This window comes from Coregonus clupeaformis, chromosome 31 (genome assembly GCF_020615455.1).
Source record: "Coregonus clupeaformis isolate EN_2021a chromosome 31, ASM2061545v1, whole genome shotgun sequence".
Taxonomy (NCBI): Eukaryota; Metazoa; Chordata; class Actinopteri; order Salmoniformes; family Salmonidae; genus Coregonus; species Coregonus clupeaformis.
Genome location: NC_059222.1, coordinates 1,449,746 through 1,466,665, shown reverse-complemented (window position 1 = coordinate 1,466,665; position 16,920 = coordinate 1,449,746). Strand labels below are relative to the sequence as shown.

Genomic DNA, 16,920 nt, shown 5'->3' with positions numbered 1-16,920 from the left:
TACCCCCCTGCATCCCCAAAGCAACGGGCTCGTCGAACGGTTTAATCAGACTTTGGCGATACAGCTGGCCACTCTCACCTCCAACCACAAGAAGGACTGGGACCGACATCTGCCATTGGTCTTGTTTGCCTATTGGTCAGCAGTGCAGGAGTCCATTGGCTGCACCCCAGCAGCACTGATGTTTGGGAGAGAACTACGTACTCCAGTGAATTTGTCCTTTGGAAAACCTCCGGAGCCTGAGGTTCCTGGAGCCGCAGGCTTGGAGTATCTCCACCACCTTCAGCAGCGCCTGGACACAGCCCATGACTTTTCACAGCATCACTTGATGGAAGCAGGTAAAGCAGAAGAGGGCATACGACACCCACTGTCGAGGTTAGCCTTTCCAGCCTGGCCAAGAAGTGTGGATGTACAGCCACCGGCGCAAGTGTGGTCTGAGCCCGAAACTAATGAGTCACTGGAAAGGCCCATGCATGGTTCTGGAACGACTTTCTGACGTGGTGTACCGCATCCATCAAGATCGGCTGTCGCCTTACCAACCTCATACACCTAGTGAAGTGGAAAGAGAGGACAAGGAGGTGGTTACTCCTCCTTACAGCCCTGGACCATCGGACAACGCAGCGTTTTCCTCACCTGAGGGGCAAGGTCAGAATTGGACTCTCCCATGGCCACAAGGGCACCGTCTCGAGGTCAGGATGGCACCCCCCCATGGCAATCCCACCGCCGCCGCCGAAGACCCCTGTCCATTTTTCAGGACTTTATGTTGGATTGACCCCTTAGGTGGGGGCAATGTAGTGGCGGCAGCTTATTAGAGGATCTGGAGGTGTGGCTTGTTGGAGGCGTGGGCTTAGGTTAGCTCTGTTTGGACAATCCGTGGTCAAAGTGTCATGTCAGTTCATTTATTATGTTGTACACTGTTAATATCATGTCAGTTCATTTATTATGTTGTACACTGTTAATAAAGCATAAACTTATACACTGCCAGCTATGCAGTCTTAATGAGACAGACACAAGCACACGTGAAAGCAAAAAGCCTACTAGAGTTCCAATGTTAAGACAGTCACTACTCTGTCACAATATATTTCAGACCAATCTATTGCAGTTAATTAAAAATGTTACTTAATGTCTTTGAGTAGTAGGCCTAAACAACGAGTCACAGAGTTCGCAATAGAACCAGAGGGGGTCATCTTTTACTAGCCTACCTATATTATTGGGACCATCTGGTTACCACCTGTGTTTGGAATACATTAGAAATACAAATAGAGGTATATTTAAATGGTGTTGTTTTCTTTGAAAAGATGAGCCTGGCTTCCTGCCTGAGTGTGTCACTGTTTACTGTAATTTTCTGGAAAAGTCCATAATTAACCTATACTCTGGCTCCATTGTCTTACCTACTACTGTTATGATTTAACTGGATAAGAACCCAAATGCAGACAAGTACACCAAGCCAGAGAAGTTTTAACAGGTTTATTTACAATGTTCAAAGTCCAGGTTTCCAAATATATGGGAAGAGCAAGTCCAGGTACAGGGAGGGTAACAGATCCAGATCAGGGCAGGTGTGGTACCGTAATGTCCTAGTGTCCGTGGTGAGTCCAAAAGAGAGGTCCGGTAATGGAGAGCAGGATGGTGGTGGCAGGAGTGAAGCGGAGGCAGGAGTCAGGTTCCAAATATATGGTCGTCTTGACTATGATCTGACGATGAGTGGTAAGTTTGACCGGGTCTTAAAGGCTGAGGTGATATGGTGAATGAGCTGCAGCTGGAACCCTGACTCCCGCACACCAGACTTCACTCCTGCAATCAAGGACAGACAGAGGGGAGGGAGAGAGCAGAGAGAGCTACCTATCAGCAGTAGGCCTAACAACTACTGCAACAACTTGTCAATAATTTTCCCTTCAAAGGTGTGTGACTATTAACATTGGCTGCATCTACATTGTCCTTCTCTCAAAGTGTGGACGTGCACATTTCTTCTAATCTTAGGGATTTAGCTCAAGCCAATGCTTACACCTATCCAATACTTGGATATCCATGAGGAGAGGGATGGACAATATTTATGTTTTTTATTTTTAATAAATTTGCTAACATTTCTAAAAACCATTTTTTCTTTGTCATTGTGGGGTATTGTGTGTAGATTGATGAGGGAAAAAAACAATTGTATCAATTTTAGAATAAGGGGTCTGAATACTTTCCGAATGCACTGTAAAAGTGACGAGCCATTCAGACCAGCCTTCCTGATTGAACGTTTGTAAACTACATTTTTGTCTAGGCTAGTGTAAGTCATGATCTGGCAATGCAATACTTGCACTTGACTACTTAAAAGTAGTACATGAACTTGAACAGTTGCCTCAGGCCAGGGTCATGTGATAAAACGATCTGTGTCAATGAACACACAGTAATGAGACATTTCATGGATATAATTACTAAATGTCATAATATCTAAATGGAGAGATTAGCTGATTTCACAATAATAAGACTTTAACTTAACCTCTCTGTGTATTTGTTCATGCTTCATGTCCAAGCCAGAATGTTGAATAAAATTACATTTAAACTTACTCTACCGGTTGTCTATGCGGTTTGTGCTTAATTTGTTCGAAATTTGGGACAAAATATCCACAGCAAAGTATTGTTTACCAAACTTTTTAGAGCGCCGGTAGTAGAGTAAAGTTAGTTTTATATTGGATATTCGGTATTCAAAATCAGGGGAGGATGGAGAACAATCAACTTTCTTTTGTTTTGATGATTTTTTTGAAGATAGAAATCTGAATAAATAAAAAAATACAATACAAATTCACACACAAAAAAAGGTGTTGATTGTTCACCATCCTCCCCTGATTCAGAAAATACAATTTCCATTGTCATGGCATTCTTGCTTGTAAGGAACATTTACACGATTTTGCAGGCATTCGCTTCGGAAAGAATTCAGACCCCTTGACCTTTTCCACATTTTGTTACGTTACAGCCTAATTCTAAAGTGGATTAAATTATTTTTTTCCCCTCATCAATCTACACACAATACCCTAATAAAGCGAAAACAGGTTTTTAGAAATCTTTGAAAATGTATTTAAAAAACAAAACAGAAATAGCTTATTTACATAAGTATTCAAACTCTTTGTTATGAGACTCGAAATTGAGTTCAGGTGCATCCTGTTTCCATTGATCATCTTTGAGATATTTCTACAACTTGATTGGAGTCCACTTGTGGTAAATTCAATTGATTGGACATGATTTGAAAAGGCACACACCTGTCTATATAAGGTCCCACAGTTGACAGTGCATGTCAGAGCAAAAACCAAGCCATGAGGTTGAAGGAATTGTCCGTAGAGCTCAGAGACAGGATTGTGTCGAGGCACATATCTGGGGAAGGGTACCAAAACATTTCTGCAGCATTGAAGGTCCCCAAGAACACAGTGGCCTCCATCATTCTTAAATGGAAGAAGTTTGGAACCACCAAGACTCTTCCTAGAGCTGAGCAATCGGGGGAAAAGGGTCTTGGTCAGGGAGGTGACCAAGAACCCGATGGTCACTCTGACAGAGATCCAGAGTTCCTCTGTGGAGAGAGGATAACCTTCCAGAAGGACAACCATTTCTGCAGCACTCCACCAATCAGGCCTTTATGGTAGAGTGGCCAGACGGAAGCCACTCCTCAGTAAAAGGCACATGACAGCCCGCTTGGAGTTTGCCAAAAGGCACCTAAAGGACTCTCAGACCATGAGAAACAAGATTCTCTGGTCTGATGAAACCAAGATTGAACTATTTGGCCTGAATGACAAGCGTCATGTCTGGAGGAAACCTGGCACCATCCCTACGGTGAAGCATGGTGGTGGCAGCATCATGCTGTGGGGATGTTTTTCAGCAGCAGGGGCTGGGAGACTAGTCGTGATCTAGGGAAAGATGAATGGAGCAAAGTACAGAGAGATCCTTGATGAAAACCTGCTCCAGAGCGCTCAGGACTTCAGACTGGGGTGAAGGTTCACCTTCCAACAGGACAATGACCCTAAGCACACAGTCAAGACAACGCAGGAGTGGCTTCGGGACAAGTCTCTGAATGTCCTTGAGTGGCCCAACCAGAGCCCGGACTTGAACCCGATCATACATCTCTGGAGAGACCTGAAAATAGCTGTGCAGCGACCTGCAGAGAAGAATGGGAGAAACTCCACAAATACAGGTGTGCCAAGCTTGTAGCGTCATACCCAAGAAGACTCGAGGCTATAATCACTGCCAAAGGTGCTTCAACAAAGTACTGAGTAAAGGTTCTCAATACTTATGTAAATGTGATATTTCCGTTTTTTATTTTTAATACATTTTCAAAAATGTCTAAAAGCCTGTTTTTACTTTGTCATTATGGGGTATTGTGTATAGATTTATGAGAAAAAATTACAATTTAATCAATTTCAGAATAAGGCTGTAACGTTACTAAATGTGGAAAAAGTCAAGGGGTCTGAATATTTTCCGAATGCACTGTATACAAAATGGTGTATTACAGCCTGATTAATCAGACTAGATGTATAGTAGACCTGTAATTGCATAATCAAAGAAAGAGGGTTGGAAAAGCTTTCCCTGGAAATTGACAGTGAAGCTGACCTTTTAGCAGTGATGCCATTTCATCAAGAAGATGCAGCCAGCACTTGCCCAAGGATGCTGTGAAGTTGGGTGTGCAGAGTTAGAGAGGGAACTGATCAATCTGCAGCATAAACTGAGGAAGCAGATGCTGGCTAAAAGTAATGACAGTAATCCAATGGATTACGTTACTAATTACTTTTGTCATGTCACATTTTCACATTTTAGTCATTTAGCAGACGCTCATATCCAGAGCGACTTACAGTTAGTGAGTGCATACATTATTTTTCATACTGGCCCCCCGTGGGAATCGAACCCACAACCCTGGCGTTGCAAACGCCATGCTCTACCAACTGAGCTACATCCCTGCCGGCCATTCTCTCCCCTACCCTGGACCAATTGTGCGCCGCCCCATGGGTCTCCCGGTCGCCACCGGCAACGACAGAGCCTGGTTTTGAACCAGGATCTCTAGTGGCACAGCTAGCACTGCAATGCAGTGCCTTAGACCACTGCGCCACTCGGAAGAGTAACTGATTACATTTTTCAAGTAATCTGCCCAACCGTGTGTGTGTGAGACCAGTTACTTCTGTTCAGTATTTATTTTTCAGGTTGGTATTTTGGACATGGACCTGTGTGGAATATTGAGTCCACAAAACTATGTGTATGATCATGTTCACACATACCTGCATGTGTGACCTGTCCATCATCTGTCTGGGTATCAGGTTGGGATCCTGGATGTGGACCTGTGTGGGCCCAGTACCGCCGCATGCTGAGTGTAGGCAAGCCAGAGGTGCACCAGTGTGACTCGGGCTGGGTGCCTGTCTACACAGACGCCCAGAAGAGCCTGGCGCTCATGTCCATAGGCTTCCTGCTGGAGGACCCAGAAGAAGCAGTGGTCTGGATTGGCCCAAAGAAAACAGGTATGCTCAGTCTACATCAGGCTATTAGAGGCCAAGGTGGACCTTCTACAGTTACTCCTACTTTGAGACACTTGATGCATACGGCCCCTGATCAACATGAAGAGCCTTAAGGGTAGGGGCTAGGGGTTACTGGGTGGGACTGTGGTCACTTATCAATATCCTCTCACGTTCTCTGGCTCGCTCTCCCCCCATTTCTCCCCCGTCACTCTCCGTATGGTCACGTCACAGCTCTGATTGGTCAGTTTGTGTCTTATGTGGCGTGGGGGGAGCTGGGCGTGCTCCTGGTGTACACGCCCCTGGGGATGTCAGATGAGCAACAGGCTGTCCTGGAAAACCTGAAGAAGCAGCACAAACAAACTCACTACACAACAGGTACAGCACAAGTAAGAATGGTGTTGTGTCAACTCCTGCTCCCCACCATTTGTAGAAGAGAAACAAAACAATTTCATTGGGGGTGGGTCTTAAATGCTGGCAACAGGAACCTTTTGTTCTGACAAAATGATTTACCCTTGACAATGATCTGCCCTTCTCCCGAAGTGCGCACTTGTGCACTCCCCATCATGCGTCCAAAAGCACTGAACTAGCGCAAACATGGCCTAGAGAGAGTTCAAGTTTCAAGTTTTATTAGTCGTACGGGATACTCATGGTATACATCATCCAACGAAATGCTTACTTGCAGGTTCCTTCTCCACAATGCAACAACAATAAGAAATAATAAAAGATAATAATACGAACATAAAGTAAATGGCTCAGTAGAATAGAATAACTATTTTAGCATAAGCATAATACAGGAAGGCATAATTTATAGTCCAATATTTACATGTGTATGGGGGAAGAGGGGGATGGTGGGCAGTGTATAAACTGAGCAGTATAATAAGAGTCTGGTAGCAGCAGTTGTGATGTTTTTAGAGATTAAACGTTAACATGCACAGTGCACACCACCATGCTGTCTCTCATATCTGTGCTACAGGGAATTACAGCCCCAAAGGTCACTTCATTATAAAAGAAAACTTCTGCGCACATGGTGCACACAGGTAAAGGGAGTTTCCACCTTTTTACGTATACCAGGATCATGTTCATTAGGGCACAATGAGGCAAAACCTTTTGCAACGAAAAAAAAGTATGTTTCTTATTGGACAAGGTTGATGGTAATTCCAGTTTGAGAGCATTTTAATCCGTTTCGTGCCTTTTTCTGAACATGACCAGGTCCTTTCAAATCCATTAAAGGCCCAGTGCAGTCAAAAACTTGATTTTAATGTGTTTTTATATATATTTCCACACTGAGGTTGGAATAATACTGTGAAAATGATAATAATTCCCTTTTAGTGTAAGAGCTGTTTGAAAAGACTACCTGAAATTTCAGCCTGTTTTGTTAGGGTGGAACTTTGGCCTACCTGGTGACATCACCAGGCAATACATTAGTTAATAGACCAATAAGAGAGTTCCAAACCTCTCTGCCAATAACAAATAGTTTTCCGTTTTTTCCCTCCCCACTCAGACCACTCCCAGACAGTCCTAGCAACATTCTTGCTTTAGAAATTGCTCTTTGCTAAGAAGCTATTTTTGTTTATTTTTGACAATTTAAATAGAAAACTATTACAGTAAGACACTTAATTATTACCCAGAAATTATTTGATATTGAGATAAAAACGGCTGCATTTGTCATAAATGCTGTAGGTGGGTGTAGTGGTGGAATCAAGCGCAGGACACCGAAGTATAGTCCAAAAGACTTTAGTGGAATATCCAACAAGGAAAACGGAACAAACTTGCCCGAAGGCGAAACTACGCACGTAGGCGACAAAACAAAAGGCGCACTACACAGGTGCGTAAAACGCTCCAACACAGTGGAGTAAAGCTCAACCGAGCGAATAAGGAAATCGACAAGCAAACATACGACAGGAACAATCACACACAAACACAGACACACCCAACGAGACTTAAATAGAACACTAATGAGGACTAACTAGACACAGGTGTACAACATCAAGACCAAACCAAACAAACATGAAACATAGATCGGTGGCAGCTAGTACTCCGGGGACGACGACCGCCGATGCCTGCCCGAACCAGGAGGAGGAGCAGCCTCGGCCGAAACCGTGACAGCATTGGACCTTTAGAGGAAGTGAACAAGTGCACACTAGCGAAAGAAGGGCAGGGGGACAGAGAATTGGGACGTAGAACCAGACAATCAATAATGACTCTGGTTGATCCATTGTATTGTATTAGATGTTATATTATATGGTACTTAGATATACTGTTATTCTGTGCAGGCGCTATCAACAGGTGACATCAGGAGAGAGATCACATTCTGTATAATGACTTTGTCACTATTTTGTCATATTAGAATCTCAGCATATGCCAGTTCTGACCATTCTAATATAGTGTGTTTGCTTACAGGAATGCAGTATCTTCTCCAAGGGAGGAGGAGAGGAGCTGGCCAAGTTGACAGGATCAGCATATTTGGGTAAGCGATATGACGTGTATTTCATTGAACAGCCACAAGATGTCAGTCTAACCAAGGGATCATCAATTACAATAGATTCAGCCGTGGGACGATTTCTACTTGAGCGGATGGTCAGGGGGCTGGAACATAATTACAAATAAACCCGAACAGATTTCATATTTGACTAAAACAGAATCATTTCAAACCTTGCTTGCATTTGTATACGTTCACATACACAGAGTTCCCAAAACATTAGGAACACCTGCTCTTTCCATGACAGGTGAATCCAGGTGAAAGCTATGATCCCTTATTGATGTCACTTGTTAAATCCACTTCAATCAGTGTAGATGAAGGGGAGGAGACGGGTTAAAGAAGGATTTTTAAGCCTTGAGACATGGATTGTGTGTGTGTGCCATTCAGAGGGTGAATGGGTGAGACAAAATAATGAAGTGCCTTTGAACAGGGTATGGTAGTAGGTGCCAGGCGCACCGGTTTGTATCAAGAGCTGCAACACTGCTGGGTTTTTCACGCTCAACAGTTTCCCGTGTGTATCAAGAATGGTCCACCACCCAAAGGACATCCAGCCAACTTGACACAACTGTGGGAAGCATTGGAGTCAACATGGGCCAGCATCCCTGTGGAACGCTAAATACTTTCGACACCTTGTCCACGCCCTGACGAATTGAGGCTGTTCTGAGGGAAAAGGAGGTGCAACTCAATATTAGGGAGGTGTTCCTAATGTTTTATACACTCAGTGTATATCTCTCAATTATGCTTGGGAATTTCCAAAAATGTCTAAAAGTAAAATCCCTTGGAGTTGATTTGATGGTTTTTGCTGTATTTTATGTCCCAAAAAAAAAAAAAAAAAAGAATAACAAAAGCGCACCCGTGGGCCAAATTCATCCCGAAGAGACCAGTTGGGGAACCCTGCTCTAATCCAACCGACTCCAGCCCTTGTCATCGTTTAGCAGGCATTTTACAGTAGAGCTGCACTGATAAAATGGTTGGTCTTCATTGCAGTGGAGTGCTTGTAAGATTTGGGGGAAGAGATGATACAATTCAGTCAAAGCGATAGAGGTCAAAGTAAGTGGTAGATTATTGACCATTTCACCATTAACACTCAACCATCCTCTGCTTTATATGAGTTGAAACCAATCACTGAGTAATGAAGCTGCTAAGTTAACTAATTCCCCGAGCGGTAAGCCATATTTTCTGCAGCAGCACTATTCCCAGCCAACTACAGCATTGCTATGACTGTTGATGGAGAGGCGTTTAGAGAACTGTGTACAATTGACTGGCTAATGTAGACTGTGTGAAGACTAGTGGGTACACTACCGTTCAAAGGTTTGGGGTCGCTTAGAAATGGCCTTGTTTTCGAAAGAAAAGCAAAAAAAATTCTCCATTAAAATAACATCAAGTTGATCAGAAATACAGTATAGACATTGTTCATGTTGTAAATGGCTATTTTAGCTGGAAACGGCTGATTTTTAATGGAATATCTACATTAGAGTATCTAGTTTGAGAAACAGACCTCTCACAGGTTCTCAACTGGCAGCTCCATTAAATAGTACCCGCAAAACACCAGTCTCAACGTCAACAGTGAAGAGGCGACTCCGGGATGCTGACTTTCTAGGCAGAGTTGCAAAGAAAAAGCCATATCATAGACTGCCCATCTTAATCTTTTCTTTTTATTGGCCAGCAGGGGCGGTGTGTTCAATAGGGCGATATGGGCGACGCACTGCCAAACGGGAAAAGGAAGGGATTTTTTTTCTAATCAATTATATCACGGCAACAGTAGTTATCAGTGTTGTAATCTAGACGTCTGATCTGCCACAGTGCCACACTGCCACTAAATGTCCAATCAGGCTAAAGTCGTGCTTCAAATGGCTCCCCCCCCTTTTGGGGCGATTTCAGTCAGGTTGAAAATCGCCCAGAAGTCTGTCATAGACTCCCATGTAAAATCTATTTTTTTCAAATTTCAGAGCTTTCAATACAATCTCTATGGGTGTCTGAGGGCTTGCACTTACGCGCTTTCGTCATACGTAACGTAACCATGAACGTAACTAAGAAAATAGCGGGTAGCAGCCTCAATCAATTCACTACTACTATCAAAATGGCTAGGCTTCAGTGCAACTCGATTGTGTCTTTGAAAGAAGTTCCTTTTTGTCGGCGAACAAATGAAGATAAATTGGCAACGAAACAATTAGGACCTCCCAGACCAAATTTAATAATTCAACAGGTTTCTACTAAAGGCGGAAAGTCCTACACCCGAGGATTTTCAAAAATTGGTACGAACGAAAAAAGACATTGCCACTCAACTGGATGAGGGATACAGGCTAGCTGTCCGCCGCCACAACGATGAGGTTAGTGTTGATAATCACAAGTTTACTGGAGAACTGAGACCAAGTAGAGACTTTGGACAGGGTGGATATGGTATAATAAAGGCAGTTTATTCAGAGGTAAAGATATCTGGAATCGCGTGCACGGACCCGTTCGTCAAACTCTTAGGGAGCTATACATAAAGCCCCATTACTTACCATATCAGATAAGAGAAATTGCTGCAGCTACATATATTTTACATCCTGGCCCTACATAGTTCACTATTTGCATCACTTACCAAAATATTACATGTGGTCATATATGCTTGGAAAGTGGAGATGCCATAGAACGTCAAAAAAGTAAACATTGCTGGAGACACATTGCCGTTTTGGAGAAGACATCGCGTTTGCTAGCGAAGAGATTTGTTGTGGCAAATGAACTTGGGCTGGGAATTGCCAGGAACCTCACGATAAGATATATGCATTGCGAGTCTCATGATTCTATACGTATTGCGATTCGATACTGTGATTTTATTGCGCACCATATGTCTGTTGCAGAGGGATCAGAAAGCCATGAGAACGAGTTTTGATCAGTCATGGAAATAAAAGTGCTGAAAACAAATTGGCTCCCAATGTGAAAAGATTGAGAACAAGCTATGAAGGAACAATAATGGTGTTTTGGTGCAGGTACAGCCAACTAGCGCTAAAATATTGCGATATTGTCAATACAGTATATCGTAAAGTATCACTATGTAACTCGATTTCTTTCACCCCAATCCCTCAAATTAACGGTAAATAACTGAATTGTTTGCCCCACATTTAGCTAAGATGATTAGCTAGCCAGCTAAAATGTTTTATTTAGTTAGCAGTCGCATCTACAATAGTTTACTGTCAATAACATGTCTCCAAAAATGACGTGGTGTCTCCAATTGTGTTGACATTTTACAATTGCGATGCGCATCCATGAGTATCCACTTTCTGTAGCTCAGCTGGTAGAGCACTGCGCTTGTAACGCCAAGGTAGTGGGTTCGATCCCCGGGACCACCCATACACAAAAATGTATGCACGCATGACTGTAAGTCGCTTTGGATAAAAGCGTCTGCTAAATGGCATATTATTATTATTATTTATTATTATTATTATTATTATTATCTGAAGAGAGCCCCGAAACATTGTGTGCAGACATTTTATGCAATAAATGAAGTAGGTTGAATCTAGTAGTTCTGATCTTCTGATTGGTCCTGATGAGTTGGGCGAGGTCCCCTCCAGGCTAGTGTCACTGTTGCATTGGCTCTGAGTCGGGTTCTCTGTCTTCAAATGTTCAGCCTAAGAGAGGGGATTTTTTTGTGTGTGTGTGTGTGTGTGTGTGTTTAACAGTGATGATGTGTGTGTGTGTGTGTGTGTGTGTGTGTGTGTGTGTTTAACAGTGATGATGTGTGTGTGTGTGTGTTTGTGTGTGTGTGTGTGTGTGTCCTCAGAGCAAGAACTCGTGAGTTGGAAGAACTGAGAGGCCTATGGCGTGGGTGTTGTCCTTGGCCACCTGCTGACAAGGCTGACAAGATAGGACCCTTTTGTCCATTGTTATTGGATAGGAACAGAACTTATAACCAGCTCCTGACCTAAATAGATCTTAGCACAACATTTTACTCAACATATCATATTCCATATTCACTATAACAAATATATTTACTACGACATTAGCAAGAACCGCCACATCCTCAGCCGGCTAATCCAGTGTGTGAAGTTTTGCGGAGTGTTTGAGTTAGCTTTGCGAGGCAAAGATGAAACTGAGGGCTCCACCAACCCTGGTAAGCCAACACTTTTGAGATCAGTCAATAAATGCTTCTGGTATTGACTTATATGCTGCCCCTGTCTTCATGTTGTTGCTGGACATATCTTTTTTAAAATGTGTGTAGGTCACCTAAATCATCAGAAAAATTGCCCCCCCTGAGAATTTTTTCAGGAGCCGCCACTGTTGGCCAGTCTGAGATATGGCTTTTTCTTTGCTACTCTGCCTAGAAGGTCAGCATCCCGGAGTCGCCTCTTCACTGTTGACGTTGAGACTGGTGTTTTGCGGGTACTATTTAATGAAGCTGTCAGTTGAGGACCTGTGAGGCGTCTGTTTCTCAAACTAGACACTAATGTATTTGTCCTCTTGCTCAGTTGTGCACCGGGGCCTCCCACTCCTATTTCTATTCTGGTTAGAGCCAGTTTGCTCTGTTCTGTGAAGGGAGTAGTACAGAGCGTTGTAGGAGATCTTCAGTTTCTTGGCAATTTCTCGCATGGAGAAGCCTTCATTTCTCAGAACAAGAATAGACTGACGAGTTTCAGAAGAAAGTTGTTTGTTTCTGGCCATTTTGAGCCTGTAATCGAACCCATAATTGCTGATGCTCCAGATACTCAACTACTCTCAAGAAGGCCAGTTTTATTGCTTCTTTAAATCAGCACAACAGTTTTCAGCTGTGCTAACATAATTGCAAAAGGGTTTTCTAATGATCAATTAGCCTTTTAAAATGTTAAACTTGGATTAGAAAACACAACGTGCCATTGGAACACAGGACTGATGGTTGCTGATAATGGGCCTCTGTACGTCTATGTAGATATTCCATTAAAAATCAGCCGTTTCCAGCTACAATAGCCATTTATAATGTCTACACTGTATTTCTGATCAATTTGATGTTACTTTAATGGACAAAAAAATTGCTTTTCTATCGAAAATAAGGACATTTCTAAGTGACCTCAAGCTTTTGAACGATAGTGTATGTAGTAGACTATACATGCAATATTAAAATAACTTGATATTTTCAAGTGCTGACCTCTAAGACATAGCTTAGTGCAGGGTTCTTCAATTCCGGTCCTGGAGGGCCGAGACACCTCTGTTTTTCATCCTCTCCTTCTAATCAGGGGCTAATTCAGACCTGGGACACCAGGTGAGTGCAATTAACTACCAGGTAGAAATAAAAAACAGAAGTGTTTCGGCCCTCCAGGACCGGAATTGAAGAACCCTGGTTAGTGTGTTGTTTTATAAAGTAGGCCAGTGTGTTAGCTGCTAGTGTGTTGTTTGCTATGTGGTTGGGAGGCCTCGGGTTAAGAGTGTGTGCGTTCCCCTGGACCCTCTGCTCAGTATCAGCATAAAGGAGAGCAAAGACTTAATCCAGACATTCCCAGATAGTGCTACCTTCAGTGCAATCAACAGCATTGCACAGACCCTCCTGACAAGCCTACAGAATCCCTGAGCATGCAATGGACATTGCATATTCAATAGCAATACATTGTAGCATTGAGCCTTTGTAAAATCATGTTGATACATACAACTTCACAACACATTTCTACATTGGATCTATCTAGTCATACTACAGGTATGTACTTCAGAAATCTACCCACGTAACACTTCACAAGTCTGATCAAGTGTGCTGATATTGAATCGAGAGCAAACCTGTCAATGCAATCCACTTCACCACTACCCAGCTGCCAGCACATTTAGGTTATGTTACTGTGTAAACCACGTGTCAAACTCATTCCAAGGAGGGCCGAGTGTTTGCGGGTTTTTCGCTCCTGCCTTGTACTTGATAGATTAATTAAGGTCACTGATTAGTAAGGAACTCCCCGCACCTGGTTGTTTAGGTCTTAATTGAAAGGAAAAAACAAACACCAGCAGACACTAGACTCTACATTTTTTATTTTATTTAACCTTTATTTAACCAGGTAAGCCAGTTGAGAACAAGTTCTCATTTACAACTGCGACCTGGCCAAGATATAGCAAAGCAGTGCGATAAAAACAACAACAACACAGTTACATATGGAATAAACAAAACGTACAGTCAATAACACAATAGAAAATCTATATACAGTGTGTGCAAATGTAGTAAGTTATGGAGGTAAGGCAATAAATAGGCCATAGTGCAAAATAATTACAATTTAGTATTAACACTGGAGTGATAGATGTGCAGAAGATTATGTGCAAATAGAGATACTGGGGTGCAAATGAGCAAAATAAATAACAATGTAAATAACAATATGGGGATGAGGTAGTTGGGTGGGCTAATTACAGATGGGCTGGGTACAGGTGCAGTGATCGGTAAGCTGCTCTGACAACTGATGCTTAAAGTTAGTGAGGGAGATAAGTGTCTCCAGCTTCAGAGGTTTTTGCAGTTCGTTCCAGTCAGAGCAGAGAACTGGAAGGAATGGCAGCCAAAGGAGGTGTTGGTTTTGGGGATGACCAGTGAGATATACCTGCTGGAATGCATACTACGGGTGGGTGTTGCTATGGTGACCAATGATCTAAGATAAGGCGGGGATTTGCCTAGAAGTGATTTATAGATGACCTGGAGCCAGTGGGTTTGGCGACGAATATGTAGTGAGGGCCAGCCAACAAGAGCGTACAGGTCACAATGGTGGGTAGTATATGGGGCTTTGGTGACAAAACTGATGGCGCTGAGATAGACTACATCCAATTTGCTGAGTAGAGTGTTGGAAGCTATTTTGTAAATGACATCGCCGAAGTCAAGGATCGGTAGGATAGTCAGTTTTACGAGGGCATGTTTAGCAGCATGAGTGAAGGAGGCTTTGTTTGCGAAATAGGAAGCCAATTCTAGATTTAACTTTGGATTGGATATGCTTAATGTGAGTCTGGAAGGAGAGTTTACTGTCTAACCAGACACCTTGGTATTTGTAGTTGTCCACATACAGTGGGGGAAAAAAGTATTTAGTCAGCCACCAATTGTGCAAGTTCTCCCACTTAAAAAGATGAGAGGCCTGTAATTTTCATCAAAGGTACACGTCAACTATGACAGACAAATTGAGGAGAAAAATTCCAGAAAATCACATTGTAGGATTTTTAATGAATTTATTTGCAAATTATGGTGGAAAATACGTATTTGGTCACCTACAAACAAGCAAGATTTCTGGCTCTCACAGACCTGTAACTTCTTCTTTAAGAGGCTCCTCTGTCCTCCACTCGTTACCTGTATTAATGGCACCTGTTTGAACTTGTTATCAGTATAAAAGACACCTGTCCACAACCTCAAACAGTCACACTCCAAACTCCACTATTGTCAAGACCAAAGAGCTGTCAAAGGACACCAGAAACAAAATTGTAGACCTGCACCAGGCTGGGAAGACTGAATCTGCAATAGGTAAGCAGCTTGGTTTGAAGAAATCAACTGTGGGAGCAATTATTAGGAAATGGAAGACATACAAGACCACTGATAATCTCCCTCGATCTGGGGCTCCACGCAAGATCTCACCCCGTGGGGTCAAAATGATCACAAGAACGGTGAGCAAAAATCCCAGAACCACACGGGGGGACCTAGTGAATGACCTGCAGAGAGCTGGGACCAAAGTAACAAAGCCTACCATCAGTAACACACTACGCCGCCAGGGACTCAAATCCTGCAGTGCAGACGTGTCCCCCTGCTTAAGCCAGTACATGTCCAGGTCCGTCTGAAGTTTGCTAGAGTGCATTTGGATGATCCAGAAGAGGATTGGGAGAATGTCATATGGTCAGATGAAACCAAAATATAACTTTTTGGTAAAAACTCAACTCGTCGTGTATGGAGGACAAAGAATGCTGAGTTGCATCCAAAGAACACCATACCTACTGTGAAGCATGGGGGTGGAAACATCATGCTTTGGGGCTGTTTTTCTGCAAAGGGACCAGGACGACTGATCCGTGTAAAGGAAAGAATGAATGGGGCCATGTATTGTGAGATTTTGAGTGAAAACCTCCTTCCATCAGCAAGGGCATTGAAGATGAAACGTGGCTGGGTCTTTCAGCATGACAATGATCCCAAACACACCGCCCGGGCAACGAAGGAGTGGCTTCGTAAGAAGCATTTCAAGGTCCTGGAGTGGCCTAGCCAGTCTCCAGATCTCAACCCCATAGAAAATCTTTGGAGGGTGTTGAAAGTCCATGTTGCCCAGCGACAGCCCCAAAACATCACTGCTCTAGAGGAGATCTGCATGGAGGAATGGGCCAAAATACCAGCAACACTGTGTGAAAACCTTGTGAAGACTTACAGAAAATGTTTGACCTGTGTCATTGCCAACAAAGGGTATATAACAAAGTATTGAGAAACTTTTGTTATTGACCAAATACTTATTTTCCACCATAATTTGCAAATATATTCATTAAAAATCCTACAATGTGATCTTCTGGATTTTTTTCTTCTCATTTTGTCTGTCATAGTTGACGTGTACCTATGAAAATTACATACCTCTCTCATCTTTTTAAGTGGGAGAACTTGCACAATTGGTGGCTGACTAAATACTTTTTAGGAGTGTTGTATGGCATTGAAGCTCGTTTGGAGGTTTGTTAACACAGTGTCCAATGAAGAGCCAGATGTATACAAAATGGTGTTGTCTGCGTAGAGGTGGATCTGAGAGTCACCAGCAGCAAGAGCGACATCATTGATATACACAGAGAATAGAGTCGGCCCGAGAATTTAACCCTGGGGCACCCCCATAGAAACTGCCAGAGGTCCAGACAACAGGCCCTCCGATTTGAACTCTATCTGAGAAGTAGTTGGTGAACCAGTCGAGGCAGTCATTTGAGAAACCAAGGCTATTTAGTCTGCCAATAAGAATGCGGTGATTGACAGAGTAAAAAGCCTTGGCCAGGTCGATGAAGACGACTGCACAGTACTGTCTTTTATCGATCGCGGTTATTATATCGTTTAGGACCTTGAGC

At 43.0% G+C, this 16,920-nt stretch overlaps 1 pseudogene; it reads left to right on the top strand.

The window, feature by feature from the left end:
- The first annotated feature begins 470 nt into the window (after positions 1-470).
- On the top strand, positions 471-13,468 carry LOC121548105 (annotated as a pseudogene).
- Positions 13,469-16,920: the final 3,452 nt, after the last annotated feature.